This window comes from Callorhinus ursinus, unplaced genomic scaffold, assembly GCF_003265705.2.
Source record: "Callorhinus ursinus isolate GAN/ISIS: 27379988/994484 unplaced genomic scaffold, GSC_fseal_2.0 scaffold5, whole genome shotgun sequence".
In the NCBI taxonomy this organism is placed as follows: domain Eukaryota; kingdom Metazoa; phylum Chordata; class Mammalia; order Carnivora; family Otariidae; genus Callorhinus; species Callorhinus ursinus.
In genome coordinates, this window is record NW_027397067.1 from 32,742,493 (window position 1) to 32,766,516 (window position 24,024).

A 24,024-nucleotide genomic window follows, 5' to 3' on the forward strand; every position below is an offset into this window, starting at 1 on the left:
AAAGAAAGAAAGAAAGAAAGAAAGAAAGAAAGAAAGAAAGAAAGAAAGAAAGAAAGAAAGAGAAAGAAAGAAAGAAAGAAAGAAAGAAAGAAAGCAAATAAATGCATTATCCACCACAATTATAATGCTGGTTACAGCTATGCCTTAGGCCTGGAGGAGAATATGGAAAACAGAAGAAGTTTTCTGGTAAGTTTGATGAAAGTGTTTTGATGTTTTCTTTCCATTCTGCCTTTCCATTATTACTATTACTTATGATTTTCCCAATATTTAAATTAACCAAATGGTGATTTTCTTATAAGTAAATCATTATTTTTTTCACAGTTTATAATATTTCACAAAGCATTAACATTACACCATGCTGTTAACTGCTGTGAGTGTATTTAAACATACTCATTAGTATTTGTTACTAGATCACATTTTATGTAATATAATATTTTTAAAACCGTTTTACATATCTATAACATTTAAGGAGCTATAGTTGAAGCATTGTTAAATATCTAGCACCAAGGCCTTGTGTTCTTCTGGTCTTCTCTGGATGTCTTTTCTCTGATCAGCAGCCCTTAAGATTCTCTTTGAGGTAGAACAAAAGGGAGATGTGATAAATATTAAATCGAAGGGCAAAATGAGAGCAAGGACACCGGTTTCCATCAGCATTGACTCTGAGTACAAAACACTATTGTTTGGGAAGTCTGTTTATATTTACGCAATGAAAATATCTGTTCTACAGTCATCACTGGTTAATCTGTAAGTAACACACACACACACACACACACACACGTATGCTGTACATCATAAAAATACAACCAGAAGACATATTTTTGTGTCTATAACGAAAACAAAATCTTAGAATTTTAAATTATGAAGCTACAGGAAAGATCATATACTTCCTTCCTTTTTTTAGTTTATAAATTTCCAAAGGTAGCAGTGGATGGGCTGGGGTCAGAACATAAGCTTTGGGATATACTTGTGTGCTTTCTACTACACAACTATACTCCGAAATATGCAAGCAGAGCTCATTAGAGAGACGACCTTTGCCCAAAGAAAATACATTTTCCATATACTGTTCTGCAGATTTCAGTAGAGAAATTCTTTTGCAATCTTGGTAATGATGGCATATAGATTTCTCTGTTCATGAAGATAACAAAGCATCGATTTGGCTTTCCTTGTAAAATTGTAAAAGAATAAGAAAGCCACTCCACAAGCAGAGTCAAAGAAATGTGTGCTTTAATTTTGTCTGTATCTACTCTTAAATGAACCTGTCATTGGAGTGTATTGTTGACTCTACTAACTGCACCTGAGTTTGCCTTGTTTCCTGAAGATGTGTTTCAGATTATGCCCATGATTCTTTAGTACTTTTTGCTTTGGTCAATTACGTCAAATATTTTTGTTTATTAATATGAAGAAAGATCTTATTATTCTTTAACATATTTTCACTATGTAGTATGTGGGAATAACATGGTTTTTGTTCACTATTAGATATTGAATGTTCATAAAAAATTATATTGTTGCATTTGACTAAAAAAGAACTGACCAAGATTTGGCCAGCCACCAGGAATAGTACCATGTGGTAGTTAACTTTATTAACTTTCCTTTCAACCATAATGTTGTCTTGACACTGTGGTGCTTATCATTTAATGTTTTACATCCATTTGTCATTCATTACTTCAGCAAATACTTATTGAGCATCTGATGCAGTTTTCCTATGCCTTGAGTAGAAAGATTACAAAAATCACTAGTGTCAAATCCCTTGTTGTATATTTTAAGACATATTTGTCCATAAGGTGCTCTACTGAAATGTAGTTAAATACTCTAGATTAAAAGAAGAAATGTTTTTGACATTTCATAGTTCTCAATTTTATCTTTAAAATTATATAGGTCTACCCCCACAAACTGCTCCTTGCTTTGGAACTAAAGAAAATAATATTGTATTTGAATGACCAAGGCTCTTCCCTGTATAATGCAGTTACAATAATCTATAATATAACTACCATAGAACAATTCCACTTCTAGATAGATACCCAGAAGTACTGAAAGCAGCATCTCAAAGAAATATTTGAACATCCATGTTCATAGCAATATTATTCACAATAATAAGTGTTCTTTGACCAATGAATGAATGGGTAAACAAAATGTAATATGTATATGTCATGGAATATTATTCAGCATTAAAAAGAAAGGAAACTATGACACATGATACAACATGGGTGAACCTTGAGGACATTATGTTAAGTGAAATAAGCCAGTCACTCTGGGAACCAAACTGAGGGTTACAGAGGGGAGGGGAGTGGGGGGATGGGGTAACAAGGTGATGGGTATTAAGGAGGGCACGTTTGATGATGAGCACTGAGTATTATATGCAACTAATGAATCGCTGAACACTACATCAAAAACTAATGATGTACTATACACTGGCCAGTTGAACATAATAATAAAATAATAATAATAAATAAGCCAGTCATAAAAAGACAAACACTGTATATTCCACTTCTATGCAGTACCTAGAATAATCAATTAGCAATAATCATGCCCCGGTTAAACCTCATTGGCTACGATACTGCCACCACGCAAAGCAAATAAATAGGGACAGAAAGGAGAAGGGTGGTTGCCAGGGGCTGGGAGAAGAAGGGAATGGGTCATTGTTGTTTAACAGGTATAGTGATAGCAAAAATGGTTATGAGTGATGTGTACCCTCTACTCTAGCATCTTAAAGATGCTACAATTTTAACCAAATTGTGAATGACTGAAGCAGGGTCTTACAGTGGAAAATCAATGTACTGCTTTTCAAGGGTGACATTCTTTTCATGGACCTTAATGTATTATAATATTTTTTTCTTCATAGTATTATGCTAGAGAGCCTTAAAGAAGAATGACTGTGGGGGACCTTGGTAGCTCAGTCGTTGGTTAGGCATCTGCCTTTGGCTCAGGTCATGATCCCAGGCTCCTGGGATCAAGCACCACATTGGGCTCCCTGCTCAGCAGTGAGTCTGCTTCTCCCCCTCCCGCTGCCCCTCCCCCCGTGCTTATGCTCTCTCTCTCTCTCTCTCAAATATACATAAAATCTTTAAAAAAATAAAAAGCCAAAATGGTATTGAAAAAGAACAAAGTTGGAGGACTCACACTTCTCAATTTGAAAACTTACAACAAAGCTACAGTAACTAAGAACGTGTGGTGCTGACACATATATATGGAATAGAACTGGGAGCTCCAAAACAACCTATCAATGGTCAGGGGGATTTTGACAAGAGTCTCAAGAAAATTCAATCAGAAGAAAAGTCTTTTCAACAAATGGTGTTAAGACAACTGGATGTTAATATGCAAAATAAAGTTGGACCCCTTCCCCTTGTCACACAAAAAATGAACTCAAAATAAAAAATAAACCTGATTTTACAAATGTTACCTAATAAGTGTGACCAAAATTAAGAATAAAACTCATGAACAAATTGTTAAAATTATTAAATAAAATAAATGGTGAGTTTTCTATCGTGCTTATAGGTTAAGATAGTTAACATCTTAGGTTTCCTCAAGATTATACTTTTAATTCAATGTAATTCAATAAAATTCAATGTTTTTCATAAAGTTTAAAAAGATCTGCCTAAATTTTATATGACATAGAGCCAATAATAGCCAACAAATTTTTAAGAATAAAATTTGTCTCTACTGTATTTCAAGATAAAAGATAGTATTTCAAACAGTGTGTAAGAGATAGCTAGATTAATGAAATCGAATAAAGAAAACAGATGCAAACCCACACTTTAATGAAATCTTTGTGTGTGACAGTGGAAGCATCAAACATCAGTGGGAAAAAAGTAATGGACTATTTAATAAATTGTGCTTGTTTAATTGTAGATTCTTATGAAAAGACATTAAAGTATATCCTCATACCATGTAAAACTTATAAACTCCACATTTAACTCAAAAACAAAAATGAGAAGAGCAAAACTTTTAAAAGAAATTAAGATATTATTTTCATAATATTATTAGTGCTAAATATAAAGGCTTTGAGCTAAAGTAGGTTAGCTTTTATTTGATCAACCCCCTCACCAAAAAATAAAGAAAAGCTAGGGGTTATGTGATTGAAGGTGTCAGAGAGAAGCAACTTAGCTATATCCAAAAATATCAAAATCCTGAAGAAAAAGGAAGTACAGATTTATGAGACTGGCACTTGGTGCGACTTTTACTCTGAAGGCATTTGGAGAGTCTGGGCAGTGCATGCAGCGATTTCACAGAACTGCAGAAGCAAGAGTTGGAGTTCAGGACCTAGCAAAGTACCGGCACTCTGGTAAGGAGCCCTGGATTTAAGACGGGTCCCCGAGAAGTAAAGGCATACTAGAAATAAAACACCCCGAACAGGAAAAAAACCTGTCATGGAATCACCTCAATTATTGATTTTCATATGAACATTTGCCTTTGCCATAGCTGAGAAACAGACAGAATTTTGGCAATCCTACATGTTTGAAAGACAAAAAGTGGAGTTCGGGATCCCAAAGATGAGGGCCTTGTAAATAGTCTAGTTTTTCAGTGAAAACTAATAAAGGCCTCAATAGAGGATTAAGGGTGATGTGGAAAAAAGAGAGAAAATTGATAATAGAAACTGATAATAGAAATTCACAGCTGATCCAGGTATTAGAATAACAGGATATAGCCTTTATAATCAAAATAACACATGTGTTGAAGAAACAGAGAAGGTATAACATTTCAACAAACAATGGGAGTACATAAAAGGAATACAAATAGAAATTACAGATCTGAAGATATAATAACTAAAATAAAGAATTCAATAGATGAGTTTAACGGCAGATTAGCCAGTGTCTTCACTCCAAAAAAAAGAAAACAAGATTAATGAAGTGGAAGATAGTTCATTGATCCAGACTCAAGCACAGAGAGAGAGAGATGGGGTAAGGGAGGGAGGATGGAAAATACACTAAAGTGTTTGAGAGATAAGTGGGATATGTTAAAATACCTAACATAACCTGTAAATAGAACCTTAGGTGGAAGCCCAAAGAAAAAAGTACAAAGCAGTATTTGAAAGAACAATGCAAATAATATTTCAAAGCTGATTGAATACACTAAACACAGACTCAAAAAGTACAACAAAAGTTTATGTAAAATAAATAGAAACAAAACAACACCAAGGCATACCATAGGATAACCAAAGACAAAAAAAAAATAAAATCTTAAAAGCAAGAGAGAGGGGAAAAAATGGACCCATTACCTAAAATAAGAGCAATAGAACTGACAGGTAAGTGACTTTTCTATGGAAATAATAGGAGCAGAAGATAATACAGTTGAAAAAAATACACTAAAAAAAAAAAACCCCCGAAAAATGCACTAAAATAGAATGCTATTCACAAAGAAAATCTGCTTCACAAATGAAGGTAAAGACCTTTTCAAATATTTAAGAATCATGAAAATGTATCACCATCAAATCCACACTAATGAAAATACTTAAAAAGTACTTAAGATGAAGGGGGGCGCCTGAGAGGCTCATTCGGTTAAGCATCTGACTCTTGATTTCTGCTCAGGTCATAATCTGAGCATCTTGAGATCAAGACCCATGATGACTCTGGGCTGGGTGTGGAGCCTGCTTGAGATTCTCTCTTTCCTTTGCCCTCTGCCCCTCCCCCACCTGCTTGTGTGCATGCTCTCTCTCTCTCTCTCTCTCTCTCTCTCTCGATCTTTTGCTCTTTCTCTAAAAAAAATTACTTAAGATAGAGGGGAAATGAACTCATGTGAAAGCCTGGAGTTCAGAAAGAAAGAAAGACTTAAAAGACTAAATATGTAGATATATCTAAATGAATATTGACTGCATATAACAACAACATTACTTTAAAATTTAAAATTATGAATAATTAAAGTAAATGCCAAACATAGAAAATTCAAGAGGTGACAAATGGAATTAAAGTGTTTTAAAGTCCCTGCATTGTTAAGGGAGCATTAAAAGCATTACGTTAAATCAGGCAGGCTTCAAAAAATCAATAATACATAGAGTAATTTCTCATGTAACCATTCAAACAATATTTTAAAAACATGACAGATGAGAGGATAGATATCAAAAATGCTTAATTTATCCAAAGAAGGCACAAAACGAAAATAAAAAGGAAATATAAAGCTGGTGGACAAATATGGTACAAATAATCAGATGGTAGATTTAAACACAAATTGAGGAGGAAATATACTAAATACACCAATTAAAACATAAAAATTATCAGACTGGATTTGTGAAACAAAGACATAATAAACCTTGAAAAAAGTTCTATCAGCCCTCAAGCTGAAACTAAAACAATTTGAGGGTTCTTACTATGAAAAAGAACGCAAATGGAGGTTTCTTCTGAACATTTTACAAAGTCCTATGACGTGTGAACCCAGGGCTGGAGGTGGAGGTATTTCAAGTGAGGAGTTCTGAGGGGCTCTGCTGGTGCAGTAGATTCATAACAAGTCCGTGTCTGTTATTCAGGCAATGATAGCATGACAAACTGTGGGTGGGAAGTTCAAACTCAAAGAGAATGATTTCTTGAAATGATGGTTATGGTAAAGATTTTGGTATGTTTTCATATAAAAAGATGCAAATCATTTCAGGATTTGGTATTTGTTGAGTTTATAGAAATCTATAGGTTACTATTCCCTGAACTCATTTGATCATGACAAAATTTATGAGATTCAGTATTAATATGATAGTTGTATAGATGAGGAAACAGAATCTTGGAGATGTTAAATGATTATCCAAGAATACTTACCTAGTAAATAAAAGAGCTAGAATGTAAATTCAACTCCATTTGCTTACAGTACTCATATAGTATTTATTAAAAGTCAAAGAATTTTAACATAATTTAAAAATGTAATTAGAGTAGCTGTTGCAAATTAATTTGAACAGTTGCTGAATTTTGGCTGTTAATTAAGGAGTTCCTGTATTATCAAGCAGTGGTATAAACCAAAAGATGTGGAACATTCAAATTTATTTTGATAATACATCTAATAATGGCCCTCTTTGTAAACCACAGGAAAAATATTTATTAGAAAGAATATCCTCAATTTTAAGTTTTTCTATTTAATTTTTTTCTTAAGCATTAGTGATTTCTGCCGTCTAGCAGATGGCAAAAGAGAATGAGCAAGAAGCAAATAAATATTCATGGAAAAGTTGGATCCATTCACCAGGCTTAAATGAAAGCTAGTGATTTTTTTCTTGAATATATTCTCTGGGCCATGATTTTATTTGACTATATTTAACATAGTCATACTTCATAATAGTGAAAGAATTCCATTTTCACAAACTAGAAGAAAATACATCTTTTTTTTTTTTTTTATCTATTCATTGGACACAGAGAGAGAGAGAGAGACCACAAGCGGGCAAAATGAGAGGAAGCCCAAGCAGGGAGCCCGATGTGGGGCTCGATCCCAAGACCCCAGGGATCATGACCTGAGCCGAAGGCAGACTCAACTGGCTGAGCCACCCAGGTGCCCCAAAATACATACATTTTGATGGTGGCCCTCAAGGATTGCTAGGATTTCATATCATTCAAACAAATTCGAGAAGTACTTCCTTCTTTGGCTCCTCCCAACTTTGCATCAAAACTGAGAATTTTCTTTATTCTGGTGATGCTCAACCTATTACATTATTTATTTTGCTTTGTTTTTAAGGATAATATTTCTCTTCTCATTTCTAACCTCCTCCTTTGTCTTTCTGACATGATCTCAACTTTAATGAAACTGCATTTTTCTCCTGGCTCTCAGTTTAGTTATACTTAACTATATATAGTTTAGTTTTATTTACTTTTCTTTTTATATTATAGTTATAGTCAGCATTTGTTTTAGGGATATTCCTTCATTATCTTTTATATTAACACCTCTTTCAAAAAGTACAGTAATGAACTGCTCTTACCCTACAATGTTTGACTGTTTACCTTCTTTTGAAAGGATGATGTCTTTTGTCTGAACTTGTTAATTATAATTATAATCACCACTCAAATAGCAACATCATTGAGACTTTCTCATCTAGTCTGGTTTAATTTCTTCTAGTCACACTTAAGCTGTGTAGGAAGATTAAAATGTTAAAAATAATTTATACATACATAATGATTAAAGTTTAACTTACAGAAACTTCATTTAGTGATCACCAACTGATGTGTTTAGGAGCAATATTTTTCCTGCCACACAGAAATGGAGATGACTTTTGAACTTGAAAAGTAGTAGGAAACCATGTGATCCCTTTAGCTATTAATCCTTTATTGATAAAAGAATTAAATACTTAATAGAAGATAGTTCAAAAAACAGACCTTCAGAGTTTTTCTCTAAACACAATCTATTCTTTCATTTTTAAAAGCTCTGTAAGGAATTTGAGAAACAAGACAGAGGATCATAGGGGAAGGGAGGGGAAAAATGAAACAAGATGAAACTGGAGAGGAAGACAAACCATAAGAGACTCTTAATCTCAGGAAACAAACTGAGGGTTGCTGGAGTGGTGGGGGGTGGGAGGGATGGGGTGGCTGGGTGATGGGCATTGGGGAGGGTATGTGCTATGGTGAGCGCTGTGAATTGTGTAAGACTGATGAATCACAGACCCGTATCCCTGAAACAAATAATACATTATATGTTAATAAAAAATAATAATAATAAAATAAAATGTCTTGTAGAATCTTCTGACTGTAGGTCATGGAAATAAAAAAAGTATCAAATCTTTAAAAAAATAAAAGATCTGTAAGAATTTTAAACATCTAAAATTCTTCATTTTATTGTTGTAATTTGGTATATAATTGTTATCATTTAGAAGAGATTCTAAAGATGTCTAAAGAGACTATATAAATCTTAAATTAAAATGAAGCAACCGAGGGGGGCCTAGGTGGCTCAGTTGGTTGAGTGGTTGACTCTTGATTTAGTCCTGGGTCATGGTCTCAGGGTCCTGAGATTGAGCCCTGAGCACAGTCTGCTTGTCCCTCTCCTGCTGCTTCTCTCCCCATTCATGTGCTCTCTCTCTCTTTCTCAAATAAATAAAATCTTTAAAAGATAAAATAGATAAAAAATAAAATGAAGCAACTCAAAAGAGAAATATTTTTGACTCATAATATCAAATCAACATTAGTTAAAAGAATCTCCTAAAACAAGATTTGACAATCTGTAAAATTGTCAGTATCTTCCAAGGTCTCTTCTTGAGCATATCCAGTAAGTTAATAGTGATCAAATTTTAAAAGGATATGGAAGTTAATTCAATCTTAGTTAAATAAATAGACATTATGATAAAATTGTGTATAATTGTAATTTATTTCCTGCAATTTGCCTTTCAGATTTCACTAGAATTTCCCTTTTATCCTGAAATACCAGCTTGATACATTTCCAGTGACACAACTTTGGATTTCATGTTGTTAGGAAAGCTATTCCATCTTACTAAGTTCCTGTTTAAATTGTAATCCTGTGATTTTTTTAATCATTCGTTACTTTAAGAATAGACTTCTATTGTAAATTTGCAGTTTAAGACCATGATAAGATGTCACATTCATTTGTTATTTTAAAGCATTTTTATAGTCTTTTATATATAGAATTAAAAGCGGGGGTGAGGGAACAATGATATTTAGTGCTGGCTCCAAAGAGTTGAATTTCTTGGTGCTTAGTTTGGGATCAAAGAACAAAACTAAGCAATATAAATGGAAAAACCATCAGTATAATAATAAGGAAAAGATGTGGATGTTATTCCAAAGAAATTACTAAAATCGGTTTAGTAGTCAAAAACAGTACTGCTAATTTGTTGCTGGGGGAAAAAAATGGAAGGAGTTAATGATGCCATAGTATAAGGATTCTTTTAAATCTTCTCTATAATATTACCCATAAAATATCTACTCTCAACTGGCAATGAAAATATTTCTATTTTGGAAAATAAAAGTCATAAATAAAAGAAGACATATGTTCCCACTACCCCCACCATCTCTTCCAAAGATTAAGACAAATAAATCTGTTTCGGTTATCTCTTGCTATATTAAAAAAAAAAAAAAACCTCCAACATTTAGCTGTATTCAGTGGATGAGTTCTGCTTTTTTTAATTCACATAGTGTCCACTGAAATCATTCACACAGCGACATTCAGCTGGGAGCTGCCTGGGGTCCCAAGGTACTCCCGAACATAATCTATCGATCTCCCCACCTCCTGCCATCTCTCTCTTTCTCTCTCTCTCTCTTCCCCCCCCTCCCTCTCATAACCTGTCATCACTAAGTAGCTTAACTAAAATTTCTCTATATGGTAGGTAGCTTGGCTAAAAATGGAAGGGTGAAAATGAGGGATAAAATGAAGCTGCAAGATGTCTTAAATTGTAGAGCCAGAAATTATACAATATCATTTCCACTGTATTTTCTTGGTCAAAATAAGTCACAGAACCTGCATAAATTCAAAAGGAAGGAAAATATATTCCACTCATTAATGACAGGAGTAGCAAATTCACATGTAGGACAAAGAGGGAGAAGTATGCACACTTTGGAAACAAGCTACCATTGTCTACCCTCTGGCCACAGCAATTTATAGACCTCCCACAAGCAAAATACACCCCTCCCTCTTCCAAAAATCTGATGCCCTTAAGGCATTGTCTCAAAATCCAGAATGTCATTATCTAAATTATGTCCATATATGCCTGAATTTTCCTGGATGCAGCTGCTTGGGTTCAATTGCTCTTGATCCAGAGACATATGAAAATAAAAAGATCATTTGCCTACAATATTCACTGATGAAGCACAGATAATTGCAACAGACACCTGCATTTTAAAGAAGGCAGTGATTTGTCACTGGTCCATGGCAATTCTAAATACAGTTGGACACGTGTCACGAGTTCCCCCTACTTGAAAGGCAAGTAGATTACGGTTCTGGCCCCTAATGTATTGTTTTTCAAAGATTTTGCCTTTGTTTCAGTCATCCCTCCTTTTCTATAAGATATAGCCAGTATTTACAGTGAATCACTCTCTCAGCCTGCTTCTTGTCCTTAAAAATTGGATGCTCTTTGCATTTTGAAATATTCTGTTCCTTTTAGCCAGTCATGTGGTGCTTTTGACAGTACAGGGCTCTTAAAATTTTGTAGACTTTTCTATAAATCTTATTATGATTTACCTCATTCCCTAAAAGCAGTATCTATTAATTTTTTTCAAGACAGACTTCTAATACTTTGGGAAAATGCCATCCAGATTCTCAGAAGTCTTTATGTCTAGCTGAGATGGTCTACTAGGAACCATCTCAAATTTTTCTAAGGTTTTAACAAAGGAGCTTACAAACATAGAATGAGTGTAACCTTTACTGAGTGGTCATATTTTACTTTGGTCAGTTGGAGAAACTATACTGGACAAAAGGAAAGAGATCATCTACTTGATAGACGAAGATAGATGTTACATTACCAAGGACATGTGCAGTGGGAGATCTAGTTGGACGTATATGTGAAAAGAACCTACCTCAACTTTATTTTCTATCTAAATTACTTCTAAATTCTCTGATCCATCATTTTTCTATTTTTATTCATAAATAGAAACCTAATGTGATATATTATACAGAAATAACGTGTTAATGTAGTACATAGAAATGATACAAATGTCTTCAACTTAGTCCCAAATATTGTGTGCATTTAACTTTGGTTGATTTAAATTTCTGCTTTTAATTGCTTTAATTATTTTATGTCTATTTACTTATTTTAGATTTTATAACTTTACATTTGTTAGCAGCAGAATGATTAGAATCATATTCAAAATTATTCCATACCACTTCATACCCATTAGGATGAATGTATTAAAAAGAGAGAGAGAGAGAAAATAACAAAAGGTAACAAGGGTATGGAGAAATTAGAGACCTTCTGTGTTCATTGCTGATGGAAATGTATTGGTTTGGCTTCTGTGGATAACAGAATAGCAGTTCCTCAAAAAATTACAGATAGAATTACCACATGATCCAGCAATTCCCCAAAGAATTAAGAGCAGGGACTCAGACAGATATTTGTACACCCATGTTCATAGCAGAATTATTCACAATAGCCAAAAGATGGAAGCAACCCAAGTGTCCGTTAATGGATGAATGGATAAACAAAATGTGATATGTACACAAAAATGAAATGTTATTCATCCTTAAAAAGGAAGGAAATTCTGACACATGCTACAACATGGACGAAATGTGAAGACATTACACCAAGTAAAATAAGTCATAAAAAGCAAATATTGTTATGTTTCCACTTACATGAAGTGCTTGGAGTAGTCAAATTCATAGAAACAGAAAGTAGGATGGTAATTCAGTTATACAATTATGATGCCAAAATATTCCATGTTCTATATAAATTAAAAAATTTAGGGGCGCTTGGGTGGTTCAGTCGGTGAAGTGTTCAACTCTTGATCTCAGTTCTGGTCATGATCTCAGGGTCATAAGTTCAAAACCCGCGTTGGGCTCCATGCTGGCATGGAGCCAACTTAAAAAAAAAAAAAAACTAAAAATTTAGTTTGCCTGCTGTGCTTAAAAATGTTTAGTTAAAGGTCAAATGTTTCATAAATGTTCAAGTAATGAAGTTCTAATTTTGAAAAACACCAGCTAGAGTATCTGATTACTAATATTAAATGATGTTTCCTGGTGAAACTAAAGAATGCATGTCCATTCATCTGGTACAGGAACACTATGTCATATAATTTACACTGATAATAACTACCCCCAACCTTTAAAAGTGTGTGTATTTTCTCCCAAATGTTTAAAGTCATTATAATCTTCATATTTTTGTTATTTTTTATTACTCAACAATGACTATCAGGAAAAAATAATTTACTCTTCAGTGTTTTTACTTATACAAAAAATGGTGAATTCTGTTTCTACTGTATCTGATGTTATTTTGCCCAAATATTATGAGTAATGGACCTTACATTGTACCATTATATGATTGTTATGATTGTTATCTTGACCTCATTCAATTTTGAAAGAATTGCCTTCTTCAAGCAACGTCATTTTATAAACAATTTCCAATTTTGATAGGTAATTGCACTGAAGGTTCAGAAAAGCGTTTTGTCTCTCGAGAGCCCAGATTAAATCAATTTACAGATTAAAGGGGAGGAAGCAATTAGATAGCAATCCAAAGAGTGTTTTTAAAATTATTATATCCTAGGTTTTTTGTTTGTTTGTTTATTTGTTTTTTAGAGAAATGAGAGAGAGACAGAGAGAGACAGAAAGAGAGCATGAGCTGGGGTGGGAATGGACAGGTAGAGGGAAAGGGAGAAAGAATCTTAAGTAGGCTCCATATTCAGTGCAGTGGCTCCATCTCCAGACCCTGAGATCATGACCTGAGCCGAAACCAAGTGTGGGATGCTTAACTGACTGAGCCACTCAGGCACCTACATCCTAGGTGTTTTTTGGAAAAAAAAAAAAATTGAACACAAGTTCTCTCTTCCAAGAAGAAGCTGTTTCCCTTTTCCACTTTGGTTTCTGCTGCTTTGGCAGCTTTTTACGCTGTCCCAACTCCATGTTTAGATGCCTCACTGGAGCATATTTTAGATGTAGAATCCATATTTCCTTATACTTTGAGGCTATGGCCCTCTTGCTTATTAGAAAATAATAAAACATTCAAAATTAGATTGGAGAGTCGCCAACATTGCTATGGTTGCTTAAATGGCAATGATTTTATAACAATTGTAACAAGAGAACCATTAAAGAGAAAGATGCACAAAAGATTCACTTAAATTTTCTATAAAAATAAATCGTAAGTGTAATCACACACAGAAAACAGTTTTCATAGATTGAAAGATGTACGAAATAGGAAACTAAATAGAACACAAACGTAATGCAAGGTAACTGGATATACTTATTTAGCACCAATAGTATTGAATTTAAGATTTTTTGTTGAACTGCCAAAATATCTAATATAAATTTTTAAAGTAAAGAAAATTGATAACTATTTTGATGGTCAGAATGATATGAGAATTTAATTTTAAAGTAAAATCAGGAGCAAAAATTCTAACGCATACCTTATGCAAATCTATATAAATCTATATAAATGATTAAAGTAATATCAAGCAAAATGTTGATCATATCTTATGTTCTTTAATGTTTCAGACTGTAACTGTGTTTCCTTCTACATAGTCTTTATAAAATTACATGTGTGATTGATTATTACTGTAAACGTTTTTTATTTTAGAATCAAATTTCATTTCAAATTTTCTCCAGTTGTTTTTGTTTATCTCTCAATGTCCTATGTCAAATTCAAATCCCCTGGTTTTTGACCAAGATGATAAAATGTATAAAATTGTAAAATTAAAATATTAAAAAAAAAACAAATATATTTAATTAAATGATTATACTTTTACCATCCTCAACATAGTGACAGAATATTCTTAAGGGTTATAAAACCATGAACCAGTGTTTTAAATAGATGTTAAAGTTACCAATAATTACTTAGCACTTTCACAACTCATTCTTTATGAACATTAAGAACACATGGATGATAAGAGACATGCTAAAAAATTGGAATTTGACCAACATCTTTACTAAAAAATAAATACAAAGCTGTTGACTGACCTGAATGCATTATACTATATTGCTAATTTATTTTTATTATTGGAATAGTTTACAATCAAACCCTTATAGGGAAAAGATGATACTCAGTGATCACTGGTCAGTAACCAGAAAGATCAGTCTCAGAGAGATTCTCTATTCACCCCTACACTTTGTCAATACCAAACACGGCTGTTCATTCTCCACCAGTAACAGTCCTTATCTTGTGTGTGTCTCTGTGTGTATATGCATGTGCATACATATAACACAATTGCATTTGAGCTTTGTTATTATCACATAGATTTTTTTAATTTCCTAAGTTAATTGAAATAATCATATTGCCTGATTTGCCATAATTTGTAATGAGGAAAAAAAACTGGCTGGTTAAAATTTTTAAGTTTAGAGTACTTTTCCCAGGAGCAATTGCTTTGTATGTAGTTAAGTGTTATATAAACTATTTGAGGGCAAGGGCCTAATTTTGATATTGCCAGTATCCATCACAATGGAAAGTAAATATCAGATATTCAAGAACGATTTAATGAATTGCATAAATGAACAGTCATGCTTGACCAAAACAATTTTTAAAGGAGGTTACTAGAGATAAGGAATAAAGTGTTTAGTATAAAATTGGAATTCAATAAAACATTTGATAAGTTTTCTCATGATATATTTATAAAAATTATATATGTAGGAGTGTGGACATGGTAATTATGTTGATTAGTAAGTGGTCAAACAATCTAGTAGCAAGAAGATTTATTAATACAATTGTCTGACCAAGAGAGAGAAGTCTTTGGATGGACAGCCATAATACTCTGTTCCTGACCCTATCCTGTTCAATATTTTTATGGAAAAGATAAGAAAGACTTCTGGTCTCCAGTTCCCCATGTAAGGAGCTTAGAAGTCACCACTCCATCCTAACAACATGGAAAAATCCAAACAGAGTCAGAAATCAACAACTCTTCTTGGATCCTTAGAGGGAAGAACCCAGGGCAAACCACTGCCTCCAAGACTGGAGAGACAGGCAATGCATACAGAAAAATCACTGCTTACCAGAGCAGTGGTTTATGAGCTGCAATGTCAATGGGAGCCAATGCAGGGTTAGGAAAACCAGAATTATAATTAACCAATTGTTAGAACCTCAACATGGACAAGTCTGAGAGTTAAAAAGTTCTGGGGACCCAGTCATCAGAGACCCCCACAATACTGTGAGATTTACCTCCAAGGGTTAGAATAGAATCCCAAAAGAAATATGGGGGGGGGATCTCCTTGTGCTTTCAGCTGGGCTAAGGGGAAAGTTACCTTTTTGAAATACCCCAGAACACCAGAACATTTTGTTCTTCTAAACAAGCCTTTCAGATGAAACCAGAGTATAACCTACTGGGATATTATCAGAGCCTAACTGACACAGGGAAAGGGAAATACACAAGTCCAACCCACTATAGCCATCCTGTCCCAGCTAAGAGGAAAAAAAAAATCACTAAGAAACACTTGTGAAGTTCACAGTCCACTAAAATTCTAACTATAGGATGCTTCCTCTCCCTTCATACCTCACCACCAAATTACTAATGGTCTATTTATAGCAGCTCCTTTCATCATATTCAGGTACCAAGAAAAAGTACAAGACATAACAACAGACAAAAACACAACTGGAAGAAACAGAAAGCATCAGAGTCAGACAAGGCAGGGATGTTGGAATATTCAGATCAGAAAATTAAAACAACTATTATTAATATGCTAAGAGTTGTAGTGGAAAAAAGCATGTAAGAACAGATGGACAATGTAATCAGAGAGATAGAAATCCTAAGAAAACACAAAACAGCAACAACAAAAAACTAGAGATCAAAAAATGTAAGTGAAATGAAGAATTCCTTTGATGGGCTTACTACTAGATTGGGCATGGCTGAGGAAAGAATCTCTAAGCTTGAGGATTTCTCAACAGAACGTCCAAAACTGAAAAGCAATAAAAATAAAGACTATAAAAGAGAACAGAATATCCAAGAACTGTGGTACAATGTCAAAAATTGTAACATATCCATAATGAGACTACAAAAGGGGAAGGAAGAAGAAACAGAAAAAAAAAATCTGAAACAGTAACAGCTGAGAATTTCCCCAAATTAATGTCAAACACCAAACCATAGATCCAAGAAGCTCAGAGGACACCAAATAGGAGAAATGATAAAAATTAAACAAACACAAAAACAAAGCAAAAAGTATGTAGAGATTAAACAGCATACTTCTAAATAATATATGGATCTACATGAAATCTCAAGAGGAATGTTTAAATATTATGAAGATTTTTCATACTGTTACTTATTTATTCAGTTCCCCAACATGACATCTTATTAATATTTTTCCCTTTCATCATCTTGAGGTATGTGAATTTATTCGCTGTTATTCTATATTCTTTTTTCATTATTGTTTTAATTTATCCTGAGTTTTTAAAATTATTCAATATGCTCCTTTCATTTCCAAGTTACCTTACTTCTCCCTTTAGCTGCTTCTTTTCCAGATTGTTCTAAGAACCTATGACATATGTTAAAATTAGTGTTTCTAAACTTGTTTTAAGCATCCTTTTTTTTTTTGAATCAGTTCAGGTTACTATAACAGAATACCACAGACTGAAGGACTTACAAGCCCAGAAATTTATTCTTCACAGTTCTGGACATTGGGAAGACCAAGATCAGAGTGCTAGCATGATGGTCTTCTGTTGAGGTCCCTCTTCCAAATTGCTACCTGACTTTTTGTTGTGTATTCATATGATAGAAAAAAAAGAGTAAAGGACCTCTTTGAGGTCCCCTTTATAAAGGCATTAAGCAAATTCATGAGGGCTATACCATCTTTTTTTTTTTTTTGACATATGAACAACTTTAATTACCTGCTACACCATCCAGAAGGAAATATGTCGTAAATGGATAAAAACACGGTTCATAAACTTAGGAGATAGGCAGGCATTTTTAGACCACTTCAGGTTTAGACATTAACCAGACTGAAGTATTTTTTAACATTTAAAATAAAGCCTTAAAAACATAGAACATTTTACCACAGTAAACAAAACAATGTATTAAAATTTGACTTCCAGAAATGACCAAATTATTTTTTAAACATGATTTAATTTTTTTTCACATTTCTTTAAATGTCAAGTTTTCTTTGGCAAACTTATCCAAAATACTAAATTTTCATTTTAGAACTTATTTTATATTTATATAACAGAGTGCCCTAAATTGATGTTCATCAAGATACCTTTCTCTAGGCCCTAATGGTTTCTACCTTCCTTTTAAAATGTATTAAGTTGTCATTCTCAAAAATATTCTAGAGAAAAAATTATGAATTAAACACCGATAAACTCTTCTTCATTTCTGTTATAGTGTAGTAATTTATCATCTAACCCACAGTGGTCTATTAGCTGAGTAAGGCTGAGTTTCTTGTTCTCCTCAGACATAGCTGACTGCAACTCATAAAGCAACAGCTGGCTACAGCTTCTCCACTTCTGTATTAACACCTGTAACTGAGACAGGTCATTCTTTGATCTATACATTTTGTATAGATCAGTTTTAGCCTCTGAAGAAAGTCTTCTTTCTCCTCAATCTGCTTCACCAATTTTGCTCTTTCTTCACTTAATCCTTGTTTTGGAAGATTCTCATTCACAAAGTCACTTTGGAGATCACTGCAAGACTCAGTATCAAGAGACTTAGATTCACATGCACTGATACTCTTGAAGGTATTTTTCAAATATGTACTTTCTTTGAATTCACCATCTATGTGTTTAAAACTTTCTTGAAGTTCCAAACAGTTTTCTTCTGTTGAAGACGCTGGTTTCTCAGGAAAATTCTGATCATTTTCTTCATTCTCTACTTCAAGATGTTTCACCACACTGTAACAGGAATTAAATGAAGATCTAGTTTTCCTCAATTGTTCTCTAAGTGTTGCACTCATAGGTTGTTTGCTTGTGCTACTTGTCTGGGGAGATGGTGGGTTGGCACAGGCCTGTGGAGTGCTAGGTAAAATCACAGCTGAGTCGGATGGGTTTTCCATCTTGAAAATAAAATCTTGGTTTACCTCTCCCTCCGCCATCCCCAGAGTTGAGGATATACCATCTTGACCTTATTATCTCTCCAATGCCCCACCTCCTAACACCATCACATTGGGGTGAGGATGACCACTTATGAATTGGAGAGTGAGAAACATAAACATTGTCTGTAACACCTACCTTGATAGATCCAAATATTTCCCCCATTTTTAAATGTTATTTGACATTCTAAATACATTACTCAGAATAACTACACAAGTGAAAGCAATTGCAAGAAATCTAACTTTTTATAACATCTCTAGATCTAGATATGCCCCTCCCTACAGTGGTCATATTCTTTGCCTTTTAAGAATCAAAATCAAAACTACCTTGAGAGATAAGCATTCTGAGTTAAATATAACAAGGTAAATATAAAGGTACTACACATAAGTGAAACAAGAACAGAAAAAAGTCTAATAACCAAAAAATACATGACTTGGTACAACCTATGTTAGTCCATTCCTAATCCAGCTTTATCCAACTTATGTAGAATATTGACTCAATAAACCAGGCTTGCAAGCACATTAGGAAACATCTACAAAAGTTAATGGAGTATCCAGGGGCACCTGGATGGCTCACTCAGTTAAGCGTCTGCCTTCAGCTCAGGGTCCTGGGATTGAGCCCCACATCCAGCTCTGCATCGAACCCCTACACCCCAGCTCGGCAGGGAGTCTGTTTCTCCCTTTCCCTCTCTCACTCTGTTTTCTCTCTCTCTCTCAAATAAATGATTTTTTTTAAAAAGTTAATGGAATATCCAAAGCATCTGCTTGCATTTGTTTAGTTTCTCAGAGAGAACAGCATTTGCTATCCAGGAAGTTTTATATATCTATTGTATATTTAATATTTTTTTTGTAACATAAAACTCATTCTTGTATCTAGGCAGCCTGGTGTCTAGTTTTTCCCTTTTCGTTCCAGTCCCTAGTTTTCTTTCTTCAGTGGGAAGTAGGAAGGGAAACTAGTAGTTTTGCCAACTTTACTTCATATCAACTCTAAAATAGGCAATTTTTCTTTGCAATAAGGATATGAAATCATATTACTAACCACACATCATAACTTAAAAAAAAGAGTTCAAAATGAAAGTAAAACACATATGGAGTTACCTCTAAATCAGGCAATGAGCGTGATGTTGGGAATTGTGAGGAAAATGTGCTAACTATGCTCAAGGAGCCAATAGAAGATTTAGGGAGACAGATGGGAAGTAAATAACTCCAATACAGTGGGGATACTGCTATGACTGAAATATGCACACAATATTATAGCAAAATGCAGAAGCCACTGTCTTAACCCAGCCTACAGAAGTTTAGTGAAGGTAATTTCTGAGTTTCATCTTGAAGGCTGGGTAGGACTAAAGCAAACGAACAAAAATATTGTTTTTTATTAAAAAACAATCTTTGAAACATTATCCTATATATGTATATTTATATAGTTCAATGTTTCTCATATAGAAAATGTCATGGAGACAGGAAATGGAGATGGTAAGGCTGAATGAGTTGTTAGGGGGTCAAACTGGAAGATTCTGTGTCACACCACAGGTTTAATTTCATTTTATAGTTGAAATGAAGAACAGAGATACAGTCGTATGTTTAATTTAGTAATATTACTGTGCAGTAAAAATTCAAGGAGGCCTGAGGCTAAAGCTGGAGAAACAAAAAACAAATTGTTATTAAAAGTCCAGGCAAAAGATGACAAATGTCTGAGTAGCAGAACCAGCAACAGTGGAAGGAAGGTAGCTATCTAGGAAATATTTAATAGGTTAGATTTATACTGGGAGAGTGATTAGATAAGAATTTTGAGGAAAAACAGGACTAGAGAATAACTCACATAAGACTGGGTAGCTGAATGGGTAGTGTTTCTAAAAACAATTTAGAAAGCACATGGTATTGTTCAGTTTTTAGATGTTTTGAGTTACAAGTAATTGTGGGATATTCAATAATTGACTTTGATTAAAATTTGGATTTATGGCTTTGGGACCCTCAAGGGAGGTTAGACCTATAAAAATCAACTTGTTGGCCATGAACATTTAGAATGTAGTTAGAACACTGAAAGGTTATTACGGGATAGTTTAAGAATGTGAAGAGAAATTAACAACAGTAGAAATTCTGTGTCTTTTTTTTTATTGGTGCATGAAAAATCATCTGCAAACTTAATGGATTAAAACTAAAATGATAAAACGCTTTTTAAATATCTGTGGGTTAATTAAATTATCCTCCTGGTGATCTTGCCTGCACTCATTCATGTGACTGCATTTAACTTACAGATCCCCTGGAGACTGGTCACAAGGAGATACCTGGATCCACTGGACTCTATATCTATGCAATCTTTTATCATAGGTTGCTTCTCAACATTCCAAGGGAGCAAAGGTTGACCCTGCAAAGCCTCCACCACATTCTCTTGGTATAAGCCAGACACACAAAGCTAGTTCAGAATGGCTTAGGGAGATAGACTCAACCCCCTTTGGGAAAGAGCTACAAAATATATGGACATTTTTTTAGTCTACCCCATCTGAGAAACACCAATGTAAAGGTAAGACATAGAAAGAAGAGGCTGAAAAAATAAGACCCAATTATCATAAGAATTGTGTCATGAAGCCAAAAGAAGAAAAAACATTGAAAAGATTGGTTAACAGGGTCAAATTTCCCAGAGAATTAAATTACCACTTGACTTTGTGAGTGAGTGTATCTATTAGGTTTAGGAATTGGAGGCCATTGATAAACAAAATGAGAAAAGCCTTAGTAGCAGGGTAAAGATAAAAGCCAGATTGAGATTTATTGGAAAGTATATGGAAATTTGAAATGGAAATAGGCATGTTTGGTTATTCTTTCTAGAGTTTTAGGGGAGAAGGAAGTAGAGTGAGATTAAGAATTATGTTATGGCTTGTATTTTTTTAATGGGAGAGATATGAGTATATATGCAGGCTTAGGAAAAGGAGCTAATAGATAAAGATTAGAGAGACAGACATGGACAAGGAGATAGAGACAGAGAGAGAGCAGTGATGGTATTGGAGTTGGAGAGGGAGAGAAATGAGAGGAAAAGAGAGACGGAGGCAGAAAAGCAGATCCACAAAGAGGTAGAGAAACAGAGAAACAAACTAAGAGAGAAAGAGACACAGGAAGATAAAGAAACAGAAAAAGAGATAGAAAGCCATAAAGAAACAGAAAACACACATGCAGAGTACCGCATACCCGAGCACAAAGCTGTAGAGGAAGACACATATGGAAAGAGAGGCGTACACACAGACGTCCCTGCACGGAGCAGGTCAGAAGCAGAGACAGAGACACAGAAGCAAAGAGAGAGGGGACAGATATAAAGAAAGAGACGCAGACTGACAAAGAGAATAAGAATAAATGGTTTCAAGAACAAAGGTGGGGGAACAAGGCATGGACAGGACCAAGGATCCCATCTCTGAAAACAGAGAAGGATTAGAAAGAATGTTTATTCATGTAAACTTACAGGAAGACGAGGGAAAGAAATAAAGGCAATTCAAGTGTGATAGTCTCAAAATCTTTGAAAAGATGAGAAGATGAAACCTCTCTGCTGAAAACAGAAACACTGGGAGTTGCATTACAGCAGTGGTTTCAGCCATGGTTGCATGTTAGGATCAACTTGGAAGATTTTTTTTTTTTAAATACTATGGCTTGGGCCAGCCCTCAGATTCTTATTTAATTGCTCTGGTGTGAGCCTAAGTATCAGAATATAAATCTTTCTAGGTGACTTAAAAATACGGTCAGACTTAAGAATCCTTTGCTAGAGCTTTCAGGAGAGCAATGATGTTTTGGAGTCATTCCTGTGAGTAATGTTCCAGGGTAAGACCATGAACAAGTGAAAGGATTGATGGGTGTATTCACAGCCCTGTGGAAACTGACCCTTCCAATAGATAACCGAACCATTCCACAGGGTCATTCAGGTTTCTTTGTTGGTACTCAGCTGCCCAGCCAGATAGGAGGAGAAGATTTTCCAAGAATAATGAGGCCTAATGGGATGACAGAGAAGAATATGCTGATACATAGTGACAGTGACAAACAAGGACCAGGTTTGTTAAGAAAAGAAACCAAAAGTGTCCAGATAGACTGGATAAAATTACAGGACATGTAAAACCGTAAGGTGAAAGGAAACATATAGCAAGGGCATATTTGAGGTTAACATATAGAAGTTTAGGCCTAACAGTGGGTTATGGTGTTTAGAAATATCTGAAATGGAGCAGCTTCAGGGCCATGGTGTGGAATAGGTGGATAAGATGAAATGGAGGTGGCACCTGGTGGCTCAGTTGGTTAAACAACTGCCTTCGGCTCAGGTCATGATCCTGGAGTCCCAGGATCGAGTCCCACATCGGGCTCCCTGCTCAGCAGGGAGTCTGCTTCTCCCTCCGACCCTCTTCCCTCTCGTGCTCTCTGTCTCTCAAATAAATAAATAAAATCTTAAAAAAAAAGATGAAATGGAGGAAAAGATCAATTGAAAAAGGAAAGACTATGGAACTGCATTTACAGTGGCACAGAGGCCACTGCCATTGAAGATAAAATCACTTGGGGTGGTTTTCTTTTTTTCTTTTCTTTTTTATTTTCTAAGTAGTCTCCATGCCCAATGTGGAACCCAAGGTGGGGCTTGAACTCAGGACACTCAGATCAAGACATGAGCTGAAATTAAGAGTCAGATGCTTAACCAACTGAGCCACTCAGGTGCCCCAGGATGGTTTTTATAGAATTTTTTTTTTTTTTTTTTGCATGAGGGAGGTCAAATAATGGTTTGGAAACCAAAAGAGGAAACTGAAAGAATGTAAATGGGTTAAGTCACTTGCTTAAGGTCATGAAAATAGATGTACAGCATCTAGATTAGTGCCTGGTTCAGAGTAAGCATTGAATAACTATTAGCTATTATTACTAACGCTATTATCATTGAGAAGCAGAGTGAACACTAAGTCTATCAAACTCAAACGTACATGTTTTTTTTCCAAATATACCAAGAAGTTTCATTTCCTACCTTACAGTTATTTCCTAATTCCTACCAGTTCCTGTGGATAATAAAATTCTGCTCTAAACTCAACAAGCTGGCTGGACTTGCTAACATAAGAAACCTTCCCTGTGTCATTCTTACACTCTTAAACACAAACTTCTCAGATTAATGGAGGTTGGTAAAGGCCCAACTCCCCCTAAGGAGTCTTTTCTCTCTATCCTTTCACTAATTTCCACTGTTAAAGCCACAATGACCTCAGAGGGGCACTGCTTTCAATGTTCTTACTTGGGTAAATGCAGGCAGGCCCGGATATTCAACATTCTATAAGGTCTGGGGAATATCTCTTTATTCACATCAAAGAATAGCACCCATAATCAGATATTTACAAGACTGGTGTGCCCTAGGGTCCTAGGGAGGTTTGAATTCTGACATTTAGTGAGGGTATCCAAGCTCATTTCCAATAAATTCCTCAGGAGAACAGGTCCTTATGGGATCAGCTTGGCTGTGGTCTGAAGATCAACTCAGAAAAACCTTGCATT

At 34.7% G+C, this 24,024-nt stretch overlaps 1 non-coding gene and 1 pseudogene across 1 annotated transcript; both read right to left on the minus strand.

Moving 5' to 3' along the window:
* Window positions 1–2,436: 2,436 nt before the first annotated feature.
* Window positions 2,437–2,572, minus strand: LOC141372880 (U4 spliceosomal RNA). Its single transcript, XR_012378402.1, has one exon. It is a non-coding gene; the product is annotated as a U4 spliceosomal RNA (small nuclear RNA).
* A 15,228-nt stretch (window positions 2,573–17,800) lies between these two features.
* LOC112823033 (swi5-dependent recombination DNA repair protein 1 homolog pseudogene) lies at window positions 17,801–18,543 on the minus strand (annotated as a pseudogene).
* Between the last annotated feature and the right edge of the window lie 5,481 nt (window positions 18,544–24,024).